We start from the raw sequence: 20,191 nt of genomic DNA, 5'->3' as shown, positions 1-20,191 counted from the left end.
CAAATATTGACAGCAGTATAGTGTGCTTCAAGAAATTCACCTCATCTATTAAAATAAGGTAATGAAAAGTAAAAAAAAAAAAAAAAAAATTATATTATATATATATATATATATATATATATATATATATATATATATATATATATATATATATATATATATATATATATATATATATATATATATATATATATATATATATATATATATATTTTTTTTTACTTTTCATTACCTTATTTTAATAGATGATCTGTGAATCTCTTGAAGCACACTATACTGCTATCAATATTTGACGTGGCTCGATGTATTAAGCTTATTCGTCTGTAATGCTTTTTCAAGAACCGTACAGCGCTTTGATTATTATGTTGATTACAACATAATAGCTGGATTAAAGGCCATTTCTTTGCCATTTAAAGGTACTTTTAAATAAATTCTTTCTAGTCATTTTAAAAAAAATTATTTGAGAGGGAAAAAAAAATTTTTTTAAAATGTTGTTACAAAAAAAAAAAAAAAAAATCTGAATGTGAACTGTATAAAGCAAATAATTATATCAACATAACAGAACTACATGTAGAAAAAAAAAAAAAAGATTTATTAATTTTACCACCATCCTCAACCCAAGGGCAAGGCAATCTCTATGGCATGTTTTTTTTTCTTTTTCTTTTTTAATGTAAAGGTTCTAACTACCATTAATACTTACCTGAGCCCAACTCCAACAAACGTGAGATTATCACCTTGCAGTGTAGCTGCCCCCCCAAAAGGTTTAAAGTCGCATATGGTGTTTTTTTTTTTACAGTAAGAGCTTTGATAATATGGAACAGACTCCCTCCGGAAATGAAGTCTAACCAACTCCATTGATTAAGGCTTCAGGTCAGCAGAAGCTGTCTATGGTCTCCGCTTCTACCCCCAACATCCCACCTTCATCATTTGGTTGCTAGGACAGCTGGCATCTTAATAACCAGTGATGTGCTTGCCCCAGTATTCACAGGAGAACAAAACTTCCTCCATCCATACCTACTCCGCTTTCCAGTTCCCATGGTAAGTATTACATTGGCAATGGAGACACTGATGGAAGTGGGGACTCTAATGGGCACCCTCATGCAAGGGGTAACTTATGGAGGCTCTAATATAAAAGAGGGGATCTGATGGGGACCCTGAATTCAGGGGGGGGGGGAGTTAATGGGAACCCTGATGTAAGGGGGCACTCTGATGTAAACATGACGCTGATGGGCACTCTGATGTAATGTCACATACACACGACCGGACTTTGACAGCAAAGGTCCGACGGAATGAATCTGTTGGACAATTTGATTGTGTGTGGGCTCCATCGGACCTTTGCTGTCCAAAAATCTGACGGACTTTAGAAATAGAACATGTTTCAAATTTTTCCGACCGGATCACCATCGGATCTAGTTCCTATCGAGAAATCTGCTCATCTGTATGCTAGTCCGACAGACGAAAACCAACGCTAGGGCAGCTATTGGCTACTGGATATGAACTTCCTTATTCCAGTCCGGTTGTACGTCATCACGTTCAAATCCATCGGGCTTTGGTGTACTTGTATGTGGTCAAGTCCATTCATTCGGAAAGTCCGTCGGAAATCCGCCGAAAGTCCGTCTGGAAGACCGTTGGACCTAGTCTGCCGGAAAGTCTGGTTGTGTGCACGGCATAAGGTGGACTGATGTAGAGGGACCCAGATGTAAGGTAGGACTTTAAGGGGGCCCCGTTGAAAGGGGGGACTCTGATGGGAACAATGGCGGTAAACTTCATCCAAATTTAAAATTGCTGCATTTGTAAATTCCAAATATAAAGAAATAGTAGTGGTAAAAAAGCACTTTTTGGGTTTAACCAATCATTTTTATTTTTTACAATTCACCTTAAAAAGGGGCGTGGTGGGGTGTCCTATGCCTACAGACTTTTGCTAATAGGTGTCCCTCATCCCCATCGCAGAAAGTTGGGCGGTATTGTTTTGGCTTTAGATACAGTAAAGTATTTTTGCCATTTTGATCCTGTAAATGAATATAGTGCAAGCTTGATAGTGCTTTCCATCCTGGCCATTGAGATGCGAGTTGTAAGATTGGTCTGATATACAATCTTTCCACCGGGGCAATCTCTGCAGGGAAGTTGGAGATGTTTTGGTCGGCTCCCTACGGGGATGGTGTTGCACTTGTGCTTGGTTGCTTTAGACTCGGCGGTCATGCTTTGATAACGGCCCCGGGTTCCCTGTAGGGCTGCACTCTGTACAGCCGGATTAAACCGGGGGAGGCCAAGCTCCAGAGGACACACTGAAGGGTTGTGAGACGAGGCTAAAACCAACGGGTCCCTGGAGACTCCAAGGGCTGGAGGAGCTGACAGTGAAAGGAAAGAACCAGCCATTAGAAAAAGACAGAGAGCCTGACAGCTGAGAATCCATGCTTTATATTTAAAAAGAGAAGAGGTTCTGGTATTTGGAGCCGACATTGGGGCCTTTCTATAACCACTTGCATTAAAAGTTTTTTTTTTTCTTGTTATTTCCCTATTTACCGTATTACCCCCTTGGCGCTGACATTACGTATATGAGGTGCCATCAAAAAGTTTTGAGACTAGTTTTGTAACACGCCAACAGATGGAAGCAAAGAGCTGCATGTACAGTCACAGGGAGCACCGACCTTCATAAGTCAGTGTGCCAAAAGACATCGTCCTGTGTACATCGGGATCTGTGCAACTGGTGCTATTCTGACCACAAGTGTTACCACATCTGCTATTTCATCAGTGACAGCAAGTTAGAACAAATGAGAGAGGCCTGGAGCGAGGGAATGAAAAGAACTAGCAGAGGGCCGGCATGACAAGGTGATAAGGGAACAGCATGGGGTTAACAAAATAGAGAAAAGGTGAGGGATGAATGATTGGAGGAGAAATGGGAATAGGTGGGGTTTAGTTTATTTAAAGAGCAGGGGGGTGACCCGGCAACACTGCAGGGGATTGTGCCATAGGAACAGTTTCCCACTTACCATCCCTGTGTTTTGTGTTTTACATTTTCTTTATTTCAGGTGAAAAAGGACATGTCATGGCAGCAAGGAGATGGCAGTGGTGGTCTTTGATGGTGGCAAGTAACCTATGAGATGGAAGTGTGGGGGACAGATCGGTCTTTGATGGTGGCAAGTAACCTATGAGATGGAAGTGTGGGGGACCCATTGGTGGTATGGGCACACGGGTTAACTGGATGATGGTAATGGTGGCACTGCCGGAATGACTTGATCTCCGAGCTGGTGTGACATGGCTGGAGGCCTAATACACAAAAGCCTGCAGTGTGGAAGTGGAACGGAGTTATGTTGGGAAGTGCCATCAAAGACCACCGGGGGGGAGCAACTGATATTCTGGGATTTTCTGTTATGGTTAAAATCTTTTATATATTTTTGAATATTTAAAAAGGCTGCTATGGCCAGTTATTCTCCCGTTCAAGTGTGGTCTTGTTAATCGATAAGTAACGATAAGTGGGATGGGACGGAGTATGATAATGGTGGCAGTCATATGAAGGGTGGACATCATATCCCTGGTCATGAGCTTCTCACCCTACACGCCAGATTTGGCTCCTGCCGACTTCGCCCTCTTCCCGAACATGAAGATCTAGCTCAAAGGTCACATGTAAGCATGGAGATGCCGGTAATCGGCTCTCCTCGCCTCACAATGACAGAGTGTCAGCGGCATCTCCTCACAGGAGGGGGACATCTAGTGATGTAATCAGGGCAAAGATCATCAGTGCCCTGATTACAATAAAGAAATAAAGTGTAACAATAAATGCCCACCAATGCCAGCATACAGTACCCACCAGTGGCAGCAATCAGTGCCCACCACTGCCCACAAGTGCCACAAATCAGTGCCCATTAGCCATGCCAGTCAGTGCTGGCAATCAGTGCTACTTATCAGTGCTGCCCATCAATGCCCATCTGTACGGCCTATCCATGTCGCCTATCCGTGCCCACCAGTGCTGCCTATCAGTGCCCGCCACTGCTGCCTATCAGTGCCCATCAGTGCAACCTAACAGTGCCCATAAGTGTGGCATATTAGTGCCTCATCAATGCCACCTCAGCAGTGCCCATAAGTGCCACCTCATCAATGCCCACTAGTTCAGCCTATCAGTGCCCATCAGTGCTGCCTCATCAGCGCACATTATTGAAGGCGAGAAATTACTTAGTTACAAAATATACTGACAGAAAAATGTAAAAAAAAAACTACTTTTTTTCCCCCCCAAATTTTTGATCTTTATTTTTTTGTAAAAAAAAAAAAACCCAGCAGTGATTAAATACCACCAAAAGCTCCATTTGTGTGAAGAAAATGATAAAAAAAAAACTTGTTTGGGTACAGTGTGGCATGACCGCGCAATTGTCATTCAAAGTGCGACAGCACTGAAAGCTGAAAAAGGCCCTGGGGGCAGGAAGGGGGTGTTAGTGCCTGGTAGGCAAGTGGTTAAAGCGGCAGTCCAAACTAGAACGGGTCTCAGTGAGCCAATCACAGTGGTCATGTGATCAGGCAGACCTTCCCACCCACAGCTCAGTTAAAAGGATGCCAGGGTTGGGCAGGAAGGGGTTAGCGTCTGGTTGGGTCCATCATTTAGTGAATTCGTGACTCTGCCATTTTTCTGTGAAATTACCAAGTTTCTGTTCTCCTGTAATTTGTAATGTAGAATTATTTTTCATTCGATTGGGTAATGCCCGCTGAATAATAAGACGATTAAACATTCTGTGCACAATACACTTTTGGAACATCATGCAGTTTCCCTGAATTTATAATTCATTATTATTATTTCATTTTTATTTTAAGCAATGGAGATAGATTTGATTTTCCGTTTTAGTCGTGTCATCATATTTATGAAATTACATTTATGACTGTTTAAGGCCAATTAGTTTATTCAGAAGATTATATAAATCTTACACTCAGATGTGATAAGGAGGATATTTTTTAATACAATTGAAAAGCATTGCTAAGTATTCCATATATAGACAGATAAATGCTAAGCTAGAATCACAGTATTGCGAGTGCGAGAACGCGTGTAAATCGCACATGTTCCCGCAGTGGCAGGCACCCGCAGCCAAACTGCGCTGATTTTCAGCAGACACTTAAGGGCGCTATTTGGGCCCCATTCACACTTGCCACTTTGAAATCGCAGGCAGAACCGCAGTGATTCTGACTTTTAATCACTGTTGCAATTGGTGCAAAATGCGCAACGCACATTTGGGTGCCATTCATTCTAAACGGTACTGTAAATGCAGCAATTGTCGCACAAAAGAATCGTGTTGCAATCATGGCAAAACGCAACTTTAAAAATAGTTAAAAAAAATAAAAGGAGCATGAGCTTCTTTTGGGCGACAGACATGCATAAGGCAGTCTGTTGAATTGAACGGGCTGCTATATGCGTGACACGCAGAATTGTGCGATAATCGCTCACACAAAATCGCAGGTGGGATTCCTGCTATGCGATGTGTGAATGGGGACCAATTCTAAATGGCTCTTCCACCCAGGGCTGCTGTTAGAAATCACAGGGCCCCATACAGCCTACTTAACAGGCCCACTCACCCCCAGCTAAAAGTGACTGAGGACATACTGTAGGTCAGGGGTCAGCAACCCTTTTTCCACTTAAGGCCCGGATTCAATGTATGTGAATGCATGGAGGGCCGTATTCACTTGCTAATAAATTAAGATAGCATTACACAGCCCCCGCACCTCTGGACCCCTTTACATTACGCAGCCCCCACACCTCTGGCCTCCTTTACCTTACACTGCCCCTGCACCTCTGGCTCCCTTTACATTACACAGCCCCCCGCACCTCTGGCCTCCTTTACCTTACACAGCCCCGCACCTCTGGCCTCCTTTACCTTACACAGCCCCTGCACCTCTGGCCTCCTTTACCTTACACTGCCCCTGCACCTCTGGCTCCCTTTACATTACACAGCCCCCCGCACCTCTGGACCCCTTTACATTGTACTACTTATTACACACACAAACACACAAGCACACACACACACACACACACACACACACACACACACACACACACGCACGCACACGCACACACACGCACACACACGCACACACACGCACACACACGCACACACACGCACGCACGCTTTAAATTATTATTTTTTTTCTTATTTATTTTATTTTTATATTTTTACACTGTCCCTTTGAAAAAAATAAAAAATTCTGATCACTTGTATTGCTGTAAACATCCCTTGTGACAGTTATGCCTTGTACACACGGTCGGAAATTCAGACGGAAAAGGTCAGCTCGGATTATATTGTCGGAAAAAGCAGGATATCAAATTTCCCTGACAACTAAATCCGATCTGACTTTTTCCGATCGTTTTTAGAGAATCCTGATCGGACAAAGTGCCACGCATGCTCAGATCAAATTACGAGACCAAAGCTATTGGCTAGTAGCCTCAATGTAGTCCCATCGCGACTAATGAATGTCATCATGTTCCAAACGATCTGATTTTCCAACAACTTTGTCCGGCCGTGTGTATGCAACACCAGTTTTTGACAAAATCCGTCGGAAAAAATCCGATGGATTTTGTTGTCGGACTAGGTCCGATGGATTCATTATGATCGTGTATGGGCTCCAGCTGACTTTTTTTCCCAAAAGTCCAATGGACCTAGAAATAAAACATGTTTCAAATCTTTCCAACGCACTTGAGTCCAGTCGAAAAATCCATTCGTGTGTATGCTAGTCTGACGGACAAAAAACGACGCTAGGGCAGCTATTGGCTACTGGCTATGAACTTCTTTATTCTACTTTCTTATCCTACAACATGTACGACGAGCAGAAAAAAATTAAGTTCAATAGCCAGTGCGTCTCTTCTGCTTCATTCCAAGCATGCATGGAACTTTGTGCGTAGGAATTGTGTACACACGATTGGAATTTCCATCAACGGATTTTGTTGTCGGAAAATTTGAGATCCAGATCTCAAATTTTGTGTGACGGAAATTCCGATGGAAAATGTCCGATGGAGCCTAGATACGGTCGTAATTTCCAACAAAAAGCTTCCATCGAACATTTTCCGTTGGAAAATCTGACCGTGTGTACAGGGCATTAGACTTCTCCCGTGTTGTTCAGGTAGATCTCCACCTCTTTAAGTTTGCCTACCCCTGCCCTAATGTAATGGGCTGCACACACCTATGGTGTTCAGACTAATGCGATCCGATTCCATTCAATTGCACAGTTCGCACTGTGTTCTGTACACCGATTTAGGTGTGTCATTAACTTTATATTGACACTCTCAGTGGTTCACAGAGCACAGTACGAACTTCCTGCGATACGGACGCGGTGCGGGAACCCACACAGGATTTGCTGTTCCCGCATTGCACCAGTGTGAAACTAGCCTAATGCCGCGTACACACAAGCGTTTTTTCCGTCAGAATAAACTCTGACGTTTTTTTTTCTCCGATTGAGTTCCGCTGAAACGGACTTGCCTACACATGATCACACCAAAGTGCGATCATTTAGAACGGGATGACGTACGACGAGACCAGAAAAAGAATTCGATAGCCAGTAGCCAATAGCTGCCCATGCGTCGTTTTTGGTCCGCCGGAACAGCATACAGAGGAACGGTTTTCCTGATAGGAATTGATTTTGTCGGAAAGATTTAACACATGTTCTATTTCTAGGTCCGTCAGAATTATTTTATTTATTTTTTTTAAAAAGTCCGATGAGGCCCACACACGATCGGAATATCTGATGAAAAGATTCTGTCAGACTTTTTCTGCCGGAAAGTCCGACTGTGTGTAGACGCCATAAAGCCACATACACACGATCAGAAAATCAGAAAAGTTGGAGAGTTTTTGGTCAGAAATTCCGACCGTGTGTGTTTGCGCCATCGGACTTTTGCTGGCAGAATTCCAGCAAAAGATTGAGAGCAGGTTCTCTATTTTTCGGTCAGAAAAAGTTCAGATCGGAAATTCCGATCAGCTGTACAAATTCCGACACGCAAAATTCCTACGCATGCTCGGAAACAATTTGACGCATGCTCGGAAGCATTGAACTTCATTTTCTCGGCTCGTCGTAGTATCGTACGTCACCGCGTTCTTGACAGTCGAAAGTTCAGAGAACTTGTGACCGTGTGTATGTAAGCCAAGTTTGAGTGGAATTCCGTTGGAAAAACTATCCAAGTTTTTTCCGACAGAACATCCGCTCCTGCATACGGGGCATTAGAGGTCAGAAATTAAATCTTATTAAGGTAAGGTGAATCTTTCAGAACTTGCAGCAATGGAGCTCAAATTACGGTAAATCCCAAGAAGATGATGACAGCGTCTCCCGTAAAGCATTAGCAGTTTAGTGATTTAATTCCCTCCTTGTTGGGGGGGGGGGGTTCCCGTTCAATTTTTGACTTGTTATAGAATGATTGGCCAAAAAAAAAAAAAACACGGAAATTATTTTTTTTCTGTTACATGAAATCGTTGAAGACTTCCACACTATTGTCTTATTTCCCTGCGGACCGGTTTCCTGAAGCACATCTCCTGCCTTCGCTCAATTTGCATAAGTTGATTGCAGCGACGGATAACTGGACGAGATTGGTAGCGCCTCCATCACCAGCCGCCTCAACGCCCTTCTTGTTTTCGCGCACGTCACTTGAAGTGTTTGGCATTTGGTGTCAGAGCCAGTAATTCAGCGGCGCGGTGCTGGCATTTACCCCGCGCGCACGTCCCTCGCACAAACTTCCATTACGAATTAAATCATATCGTTAGGATAACAGAACGCAAGCTCTGAGAATATGCGGGCGCACTCCCACAATCCTCCCCGGAGTGGCACTGCGCAGCGTTTCCGATCGCAGGGTTTGAAGGAAAAAATAAAGTCGCTTTGACAGAAGGTTATCCCGGTGGATGACTAATGACAAAAGCGGCTGGGGAGCTAAATGGTTCCCTTGGCCTCTGAGATAGGATTGTTAGGGTGTCATGTGATCCGTGGGTTTGCAGAGAGCTAGAAATACCGTACACAAAAAAAAAAAAAAAAAAGGAATTACTGTGAACTTATCAGCTAATTTGAAACACCAACTAATGTTCTTGAGAATGATGCCCATCTTTGGAAGGCAGCTTTAGGCTTGTTTCACACTTGTGCGTGCGTCGGAGCTCATCCCACGCTCCTGTACGTTTCCATGCATCGCAGGTAGGGCAGCCCATTCATTTTAATGAGCGGCCCTATGTACAAGAAACGCATAAAATAAGTCACTGGCCCTTTTCCAAAATCTTCCTGTACCCAGGGGCATATCTACTACGAGGCCAACAAGGTTGGGCGTAATTTTTCAGGGGGGCAGCACTGGCCCCCAGTCGACCACACTGTAGCTGACTGATGGCTATTGCTCAGTCGTCCAGTCCTAGGAGAGCTTCTATTGATATCCTCCCAGAACCACGCCCCCCCCCCGCACACCCGGCACGCTCTGTGACCGCTGTGTCCTTCAGCGCCAATTACAGAAGCTCTTCACCACACGATCAGCTGCGTCTGCCTCATCCTCTGCCCTGCTGACCCTGTCCTATGTCCCACTGACCCCATCCTCTGCCCCATTGACCACAAATGTGGCATTTGGACAAATTTAGATTGGGGGGGGGGGGAAACGCCTGATTTTGTGTCTTACCTAGGGCAGCACAAAACCAAAATACACCACTGGCTGCACCGAAATGCATGGTTCTGTGCATGTGAAAATGAGCGTGACAGTAGATGAGTAAAGGGGCACTGCCATGTCTGTTAAAGGCTAATGCGTTCATGTGCGTGTCGGGAAAGTGTGTGATTTTGCACTGGTGAGAACCTACCTAGGAATGCTTGGTTTTGAGGAACCGATACAAAGTATCCAGACCAATTATCTTGGACTCAAAGGTTGTCCAGGCCTGTAGTCATTTTGCTGCTTTATTCAAATTGTTGAATCGAATGGCGGCCACACAGTTTTATTAGTCAATTTATCATATTGAGTCTTTACTCATTCTTTACACTTTCTTGGTGAATGGGTAGGAGTGTACCACATACTAATTCACATGGGGGGCAGGATCTGGGGGGAACCCTTTTTCTGAAAAAATGTGTCTGGGGCATCCAGATTCTGAAAAAGCCCCCCCCCGCCCAAAGACCCCCAACTGGCCAGGGTTGTGGGGAAGAGGCCTTTGTCCCCATTAACATTGGTGTGGGGTTCCCCTCAAAATCCATACCAGACCTGGAGTGCCTGGTATGGACTGGAGGTTACCCCACACCGTTTTTTTGCTGACTTTTTTTAATGCTGGCAATCCTTGCTTTTGCATTTAGCTATCAACGGGGAAGCCAGCTGCCAACCGACGACTCATTGTTGAGGAAGCACTCGGCCAGTTTCCCAGCCCGCTCCTTAACAAGCTCTACACAGTGTGGAAAGAAAAAAGCAGAAACGCATCAAAAATGCATGTTTAAAAAACGCACCACAAAATGCACCTAAAAACACAAACTGAAACCCCATAGATGTGAACATAGGGTAAACAAAAATATTTATCTACTTTCCTACAATCTGATTTTCCATCTGATCAGAATTCAGTTTTTTCCCCAAAATAGATTTATGACTTGACTAGATTTATGAGTGTGGGGTCTGTGTATAAATGTAGTCATGTGTATACCTTAACTAGTTAAAGGGGTTGTAAAGTACATTTTTTTTTAAACAACAAACATGTCATACTTACCTCCACTGTGCAGCTCGTTTTGCACAGAGTGGCCCCAATCCTGGTCTTCTGGGGTCCCTCGGCGACTGTCTTGGCTTCCCCCCACAAATACGTCTCACGTTCATGCGAGCTCCCATCACATGGTGAGAAACACTTGCGGGTGCGCTCCCGCGATACAGCTGGCGGCTATAGCCGCTCACTGTATCACTCGGCCCTGCCCCCCCCAAGCGCCGCGTCATTGGATGTGATTGACAGCAGCGCGAGCCAACGGCTGCGCTTCCAATCCATCCACTCTAGCCAATCAGCAGCCAGGCTGAGCGGCGAAGAGGACATCGGGGGGCGAGTGCGGGAGTTTCGAGGGGTCAGGTAAGTAAAACAGGGGGGGGGGGGGGAGGGCTGGGGGCGCCGACACGGTCAGATGTTTTTTCAACCTTAATGCATAGAATGCAGTAAGGGGAAAGAACTTTTACCTTTACAACCCCTTTAAGGACTGGAAGGATTTGCCCCTTTAAGGACCAGGATTTTTTGGGATACGGCACTGCGTTGTTTTAACTGACAACTGGGTGGTTGTGCGACCGCCACCATGTTTACTGACATCATCAGGAGGTCTCTTTCTGGTCCTAGCAGATGATGGCATACCGCTACGCATGCACGTTGTATTCTACATAGCCCAAAAGCCTCTGGGATGCATTGTGTGGGCATCTCAGAGTCAGGAGGCTTTGCATAAAGAAGGAAGTCTTGCTTGCCTATGCAAAGTTAAAAGTGTGGGGTGCAGTCCGCTAGAAAAGTTACCCCCTCCCCACCCAAAAGAAAAATGCTACAATTTCCAAAAGGGTGGGGAAAAAAGAGTAGAATTTGGTAAAAATAATAAAGTGAAGGTTTGCTTTGGCAGGGGTGCACCGCGTCAGTCTACGAGACTCCCAGGTAACGATGATGAGTTTTGACCAATCAGATCAATAAATTGATCTTTAAAACTTAATATTGGCGTGGAGCATTTGCTCTTTTTGGATTACAAGTAGGTATAATTGCTCGGAATGCTTTGTATCATATCGTCAGGTTTCCTCTGGTATGCAGGGAGTAGTGATGGACGAACTTCCGACGGGACGTTTCGCGAACGCGAAACGCGAACGGGCACAAACGTTCGCGAAAACGACCGTTCGCCGCGGGCTCCATTGACTTCAATGGGAGGCGAATTTCGCAAACCTTTAGGTCGAATTTGCGGCCACGGGGTAATTATTAGGGGGTAGCACGTAGTCCCACCACCTGGACAATAGCATAATACATGTATGAGGTGAATTTGGGATCGATAACTACAAGCATTTTTTTTTTATTTGGGAAATTGTTCTGACAATTCAGGACTATGGAGCTAATGAAGGCAATGGAGGAGAGGGAAGGTCAGGGACCAGGGTAGGCAAACAAGAGGGTGCAGGAGATACAGAGCACTGACAGCAGCACCGTAATACAGAGCACTGACATCAGCACCGTGACATACAGCGCTGACAGCAGCTCCGTGACATACAGCGCTGACAGCAGCTCCGTGACATACAGCGCTGACAGCAGCTCCGTGACATACAGCGCTGACAGCAGCTCCGTGACATACAGCGCTGACAGCAGCTCCGTGACATACAGCGCTGACAGCAGCACCGTGACATACAGCGCTGACAGCAGCTCCGTGACATACAGCGCTGACAGCAGCTCCGTGACATACAGCGCTGACAGCAGCTCCGTGACATACAGCACTGACAGCAGCTCCGTGACATACAGCGCTGACAGCAGCTCCGTGACATACAGCGCTGACAGCAGCACCGTGACATACAGCGCTGACAGCAGCTCCGTGACATACAGCGCTGACAGCAGCTCCGTGACATACAGCGCTGACAGCAGCTCCGTGACATACAGCACTGACAGCAGCTCCGTGACATACAGCGCTGACAGCAGCTCCGTGACATACAGCGCTGACAGCAGCACCGTGACATACAGCGCTGACAGCAGCTCCGTGACATACAGCGCTGACAGCAGCTCCGTGACATACAGCGCTGACAGCAGCTCCGTGACATACAGCGCTGACAGCAGCTCCGTGACATACAGCGCTGACAGCAGCTCCGTGACATACAGCGCTGACAGCAGCTCCGTGACATACAGCGCTGACAGCAGCTCCGTGACATACAGCGCTGACAGCAGCTCCGTGACATACAGCGCTGACAGCAGCTCCGTGACATACAGCGCTGACAGCAGCACCGTAAGCAGCCCCAGGAGGAAGTCAGCACAGCACAGGGATGGTGTGATCCCCTCATAATAAGAACCCCCAGGAGGAAGTCAGCACAGCACAGGGATGGTGGGAGCCCCTCATAATAAGAACCCCCAGGAGGAAGTCAGCACAGCACAGGGATGGTGGGAGCCCCTCATAATAAGAACACCCAGGAGGAAGTCAGCACAGCACAGGGATGGTGGGAACCCCTCATAATAAGCAGCCCCAGTAGAAATATGACACCGCTCAACCTCTTCAAAGAGGAGGGTAGGGGCATATAGTACGGTGTGCTTTTTTGGGTCAGGGAAGTGAGCCAAATGAATTAAGAAGGTCTGTGTGCTTGATTCCAAAAATTGTTTATAGACATATACATGGTCTACTGATCACATGTGTTGAATTCCTCCGAGATCCATGCCTCATTCATTTTTAGAAATGTGAGGTAGTTAACACTGTCGTGAGCTAGGCGAGTACGCTTATCGGTCACAATCCCCCCTGCTGCGCTGAACGTCCTTTCGGACAGGACACTGGATGAGGGGCAAGCCAACAGTTCGATTGCAAATTGGGCAAGCTCTGGCCAGAGGTCAAGCCTGCCCACCCAGTAGTCTAGGGGTTCATCACTCCTCAGAGCGTCCACATCGGCCGTTAACCCAATGTAGTCGGACACCTGACGGTCTAGGCGTTCCCTGATGCTGGATCCGGATGACACCTGTCGATGGGTCGGCTGAAAGAATGACCTCATACCTGAAGTCACCAACACATCTTCAAACCGGCCTCTTCTTGCAGGCGCTGTTGGATTGGTACCCGCAAATCCTTCTCTGGGAGTGGGAATTGCTCCTCTGCCAGCGCACGCAAAAGCAGAATGCAGCATTTCTCGAAGCAAGGCCTGGAAGTGCTGCATTCTGACAGCCCTCTGCGACGGCGGTAACATTTCCGCCATTTTGTGTTTGTACCGGGGATCTAAGTACGTTGCCACCCAGTACTGGTCCTTGACCCTCATGCTTTTTATACGGGGGTCCCTATTAAAACACTGGAGCATGAAGGCCCCCATTTGCACTCAAGCGGAAGGTATGTGGTGGTGGTGGTGTTGTTGGTGGTAGTGTCTTTGGGGGTGCACATAGCAGAGAGTGAAGAAGAGGGTGCAGATCGAGAGGATGAGGAGGGTGCAGAAGAATAAGGCTGAGTGAGCCACTCAACCAAGTCTGGTGCGTCCTTTAAAGTAATTGAACGCACCTTCTGCAACTTCCCACTTTGGCTCAAGGCTGTTGCTCCTGCCCTACCCCTACCACCCCTGCGGAAGGGCCTGCCTCTTCCTCTGCCTGTCATTTTTTAAATCACCCTGTGACAAAACTCTTAGTCCCTATACCGCTGAAGGACTGCTGCAGTATAGGGCAGCGGTCAGCAGTAGTGCACGTCAACCCTATGTATTGTGGACCGATAGCGGTCCTTACAGAACAGCAGACTGTACTGCACTCAGGCCTATGTACCGTAGCACCCTATACCAAGTTACCAGTCCTTATAAGAACTTTTGTGGACCAAGCAGGTTGTGTGTTAGTGATTAGCAGACTGTACGTCAGTCCCTATACCAATGAAGGACTGCTGCAGTATAGGGCAGCGGTCAGCAGTAGTGCACGTCAACCCTATGTATTGTGGACCGATAGCGGTCCTTACAGAACAGCAGACTGTAACGCACTCAGGCCTATGTACCGTAGCACCCTATACCAAGTTACCAGTCCTTATAAGAACTTTTGTGGACCAAGCAGGTTGTGTGTTAGTGATTAGCAGACTGTACGTCAGTCCCTATACCAATGAAGGACTGCTGCAGTATAGGGCAGCGGTCAGCAGTAGTGCACGGCAACCCTATGTATTGTGGACCGATAGCGGTCCTTACAGAACAGCAGACTGTACTGCACTCAGGCCTATGTACCGTAGCACCCTATACCAAGTTACCAGTCCTTATAAGAACTTTTGTGGACCAAGCAGGTTGTGTGTTAGTGTTTAGCAGACTGTGCGTCAGTCCCTATACCGCTGAAGGACTGCTGCAGTATAGGGCAGCGGTCAGCAGTAGTGCACGGCAACCCTATGTATTGTGGACCGATAGCGGTCCTTACAGAACAGCAGACTGTAACGCACTCAGGCCTATGTACCGTAGCACCCTATACCAAGTTACCAGTCCTTATAAGAACTTTTGTGGACCAAGCAGGTTGTGTGTTAGTGATTAGCAGACTGTACGTCAGTCCCTATACCAATGAAGGACTGCTGCAGTATAGGGCAGCGGTCAGCAGTAGTGCACGGCAACCCTATGTATTGTGGACCGATAGCGGTCCTTACAGAACAGCAGACTGTAACGCACTCAGGCCTATGTACCGTAGCACCCTATACCAAGTTACCAGTCCTTATAAGAACTTTTGTGGACCAAGCAGGTTGTGTGTTAGTGATTAGCAGACTGTACGTCAGTCCCTATACCAATGAAGGACTGCTGCAGTATAGGGCAGCGGTCAGCAGTAGTGCACGGCAACCCTATGTATTGTGGACCGATAGCGGTCCTTACAGAACAGCAGACTGTAACGCACTCAGGCCTATGTACCGTAGCACCCTATACCAAGTTACCAGTCCTTATAAGAACTTTTGTGGACCAAGCAGGTTGTGTGTTAGTGATTAGCAGACTGTACGTCAGTCCCTATACCAATGAAGGACTGCTGCAGTATAGGGCAGCGGTCAGCAGTAGTGCACGGCAACCCTATGTATTGTGGACCGATAGCGGTCCTTACAGAACAGCAGACTGTAACGCACTCAGGCCTATGTACCGTAGCACCCTATACCAAGTTACCAGTCCTTATAAGAACTTTTGTGGACCAAGCAGGTTGTGTGTTAGTGATTAGCAGACTGTACGTCAGTCCCTATACCAATGAAGGACTGCTGCAGTATAGGGCAGCGGTCAGCAGTAGTGCACGGCAACCCTATGTATTGTGGACCGATAGCGGTCCTTACAGAACAGCAGACTGTAACGCACTCAGGCCTATGTACCGTAGCACCCTATACCAAGTTACCAGTCCTTATAAGAACTTTTGTGGACCAAGCAGGTTGTGTGTTAGTGATTAGCAGACTGTACGTCAGTCCCTATACCAATGAAGGACTGCTGCAGTATAGGGCAGCGGTCAGCAGTAGTGCACGGCAACCCTATGTATTGTGGACCGATAGCGGTCCTTACAGAACAGCAGACTGTAACGCACTCAGGCCTATGTACCGTAGCACCCTATACCAAGTTACCAGTCCTTATAAGAACTTTTGTGGACCAAGCAGGTTGTGTATTAGTGTTTAGCAGACTGTGCGTCAGTCCCTATACCGCTGAAGGACTGCTGCAGTATAGGGCAGCGGTCAGCAGTAGTGCACGGCAACCCTATGTATTGTGGACCGATAGCAGTCCTTACAGAACAGCAGACTGTACTGCACTCAGGCCTATGTACCGTAGCACCCTATACCAAGTTACCAGTCCTTATAAGAACTTTTGTGGACCAAGCAGGTTGTGTGTTAGTGTTTAGCAGACTGTGCGTCAGTCCCTATACCGCTGAAGGACTGCTGCAGTATAGGGCAGCGGTCAGCAGTAGTGCACGTCAACCCTATGTATTGTGGACCGATAGCGGTCCTTACAGAACAGCAGACTGTAACGCACTCAGGCCTATGTACCGTAGCACCCTATACCAAGTTACCAGTCCTTATAAGAACTTTTGTGGACCAAGCAGGTTGTGTATTAGTGTTTAGCAGACTGTGCGTCAGTCCCTATACCGCTGAAGGACTGCTGCAGTATAGGGCAGCGGTCAGCAGTAGTGCACGGCAACCCTATCTATTGTGGACCGATAGCGGTCCTTACAGAACAGCAGACTGTACCGCACCCAAGCCTATGTACCGTAGCACCCTAGACAGACCAAGTTACCAGTCCTTATAAGAACTTTTGTGGAACAAGTGAGTTGTGAATGATTAGCAGACTGCAGCAGAAGGGCAGCAGTCAAGTATAATATTCTTTCTATATTTGGAAGAAAGAATATTATACGTGTACAAGCCTATTACCGTACCACTGATACCAGTCCTGAAAAGAACCTTTGTGGAACTAATAGTAACAGCAAGTCTTTAAAATTATCCTCACTGCCTGACACACTGCTTCCTGCCTGTCCCTATACAAATTGGCAAAAAAGAGTAGGCTGGAACGATTAGCTGGAACAGCTCTTTTGTGGACCTGATAGTAACAGCTAATGATGATGATGATGATGATGATGAAGAAAGACTAATCTGGCTGAGCTGTCCCTAAAATAGCAGCATACAGCGCTCTGTCCCTTTATCTAAACTGACAAAAGAAACTCAGGCTGCTGACCTAACACCTATACCAGTCCTGAAAAGAACTTTTGTGTACCAAATAGCTAGCGTTTTCTCTGTCCCTACTCCACACAGGATCCTTTCCCTACAGTGACAGAAGAAAGAATGTAAAATGGCCACCGGATCGGGTGTATTTATAGGTTAGGGGGAATGTCCAAGTGTCCATGAGCTGTCATGTCTCAATTGGTTGTCCTGTAACACATGATAAACGTGTCACGAAAGGTTAAAGTTCTTGTATACATTAAACACGTAAGTCCGCCGGGGCGAACGACGGAAAAAGGCGTTCGAACCCGCGGACGGCGAAAGTCGGAAATTCGCCGCGAAACGACCGCCGGGCGAACCGTTCGGCCATCACTAGCAGGGAGATGGAATTCCCTAGAAGTGGGAATTTTTACCCACCCCCACTTTAAAGCTCAATAAATAACCATAAATATGGACAAAAATGTATTTTCTTAAAACTCACTTTGCGCCATTCTTCTTTAAATTCTCTCCCGACGCCCCGTTCCCGTGCTCATTGTTCTCCCGTGCTGTTATCCCCGTGGCTGATTTGCTTCCAACTCACGCAATCAATTTCTTTAATTAGTTTTTAATCAGAAATAGATTACCAGGTAGCTACGAGCACAAGACATGTAGGTGCTTCATTACCATGCAAGCAAGATTTTTCTTATGTAATAAGACAGTCTCTGTAGGTCTGATCAGGGAGCACATAAATATGGCAGTTTATCAGGAGATAATATCTGTCTCCCGCCTCTCTCCTACACTTCGTTCTGGCTTAGGAAATTCTCCTCCAGTCTTCCTTTGCTTCAAACTACAGGTATCCTTAAAGTGAACCTGCCACGGCTGGGCTTCTGCATAAATTGGAGTGTTCCGTCTAAAATCAATGGCCCACCTAAGGGGGAGGCTTACATCCAAAAGTGTCCAGATGGGGCACCTGTCCACTTATGTCAATGGGTGTCAGGCAGGGCAAAAGGGTCAGCTGCCCTGGGCCCTGTCATTGTTGTGGGGCCCAAATCAGCTGCCTCATACTTGCCAACTATCCCAGTTTAAATTCCCTTGTCCTTTGAAGTTTTAGTCATGTGCTGTGTCCCGATATCTCAGTGTGAAGTGCTGCTACTAATGCTGCCCAGCTCTGCCCTATTGTTGTGTACAGATGACTCACCTGCAGACCCTGTGTTTACATGTAAATACCGGCATCCATATGTAAATAGCAGCGGCATACATAAGTAAATAGCTGCGGCTGGTGGTATGGATATGTAAATAAAGGTGACATTCATATGTATATCATGCTCCCCTGCAGTGAGGGGATGATGTGCTGTAACCTCTAGCAACCAATAAGTGAGCAGTAATATTGTACAGTAATCTCTAGCAACTAATTAAGCAGAAATCATTTGCTGTAACCTCTAGCAACTAATCAGTGAGCCGTAATGTGTGCTGTAACCTCTAGCAACAGTAATGATACGCTGTCGTAAATGCTGCCTGATCTGATACAGTAAACTGATTTTAAGTCTAGCTGCTATTTATTGTATATCTCAGAGCAGATGGAGTGAAATTGCATGGGGGGGGGGGGGGGCCCAACATTTTTTGCCCGGGGTCCAATCAATATTAAAGGAAATTGGGGAAGAGGGATTTGGGGGGCAGCAGGGAGTATTGTTCTAGAAGGGGAAATTTGGGGGGTATGCTAAAATTTAGGGGGAAGAAGATTTGTGCTAGGAGGGATGATTGGGGCACTTTGTGCTGGAAGGGGGGGATTTGCAGTGGGGTTATTGGGGGGGGGATTTTAGGGGTAGATAATTTGTGCTAGAAGGAGTGATTTTTTGGGGGGGAGGGCACTTGAATTGGGGGGGGGGATTTGGGGGATGGGGGGGTAAGATTTGTGCTGGGAGGGGGGATTTCAGCAGGGGAACAGATTTTCATTGGGAGGAGGGGTAATTTATGCTTAGGGGGGTGAAAAAGATTAGTGCTCAGTTTTTTTTGGGAGGGGGGGGGGGGGGGTTTTGATGACACATAATGCTCATACACCTTGGGGACGGGGGGCCGCAGTTTGGCATGTTTGCCCTGGGCTCTGGATGACCTTGTCCCGGCACTGATGGGTGTCCTTACTCTTCTCTACGGGGTCCTGGTGCAGTTGTGTTCAAGAGTTTGCATTTGAATTTTTGCGTTTGCAAAATTTACCCTGGCAGAAATTGTGACATTTTGGCATAGATATTGAAAATATGACTGATCATGCCAAAAAACTGTTTTAAAGGTTATGATCATATGAAGCCATTTATTATGACATTGTTTTTGCCTCCTTTTTAACCACTTCAGCCCTGGAAGATTTTACCCTCTTCCTGACCAGAGCACTTTTTGCAATTCGGCACTGCGTCGCTTTAACTGACAATTGCGTGGTCGGTCGTGCGACGCTGTATCCAAACAAAATTGACGTCCTTTTTTCCTCCCACAAATTGAGCTTTCTTTTGGTGTTATTTGATCACCTCTGCATTTTATAAACAAAAAAAAAAAAAAAAGAGCGACAATTTAAAAAAAAAAAAACATTTTTTTTTAACTTTTTGCTATAATAAATATCCCCCAAAAATCGATAAAAAAAACCCCACTTTTTTATCCTCAGTTTAGGCCGATATGTAATCTTCTACATATTTTAAAAATGTCAATAAGCGTATACAGATTGGTTTGTGCAAAATTTATAGCGTCTACAAAATTTTACTTTATTGCATTTTTATTATTTATTCATCATTCATGATGAATTATTTATTATTATTATTCATTTTTTTTTATTAGTAATGTCGGGACTGCGACATTATGGCGGACAGATCAGACACTTTTGACACCATTTTGGGAACATTGTCATTTATACAGCAAACAGTGCTATAAAAATGCATTGATTACTGTGTAAATGACACTGGCAGTGAAGGGTTAACCACTAGGGGGCGATGAA

The sequence above is a fragment of the Lithobates pipiens genome, unplaced genomic scaffold (assembly GCF_037356315.1).
Source record: "Lithobates pipiens isolate NorthernLeopardFrog02 unplaced genomic scaffold, aLitPip1_a1.2 Scaffold_23, whole genome shotgun sequence".
NCBI lineage: Eukaryota > Metazoa > Chordata > Amphibia > Anura > Ranidae > Lithobates > Lithobates pipiens.
Note: the sequence above shows the minus strand (reverse complement) of the source record.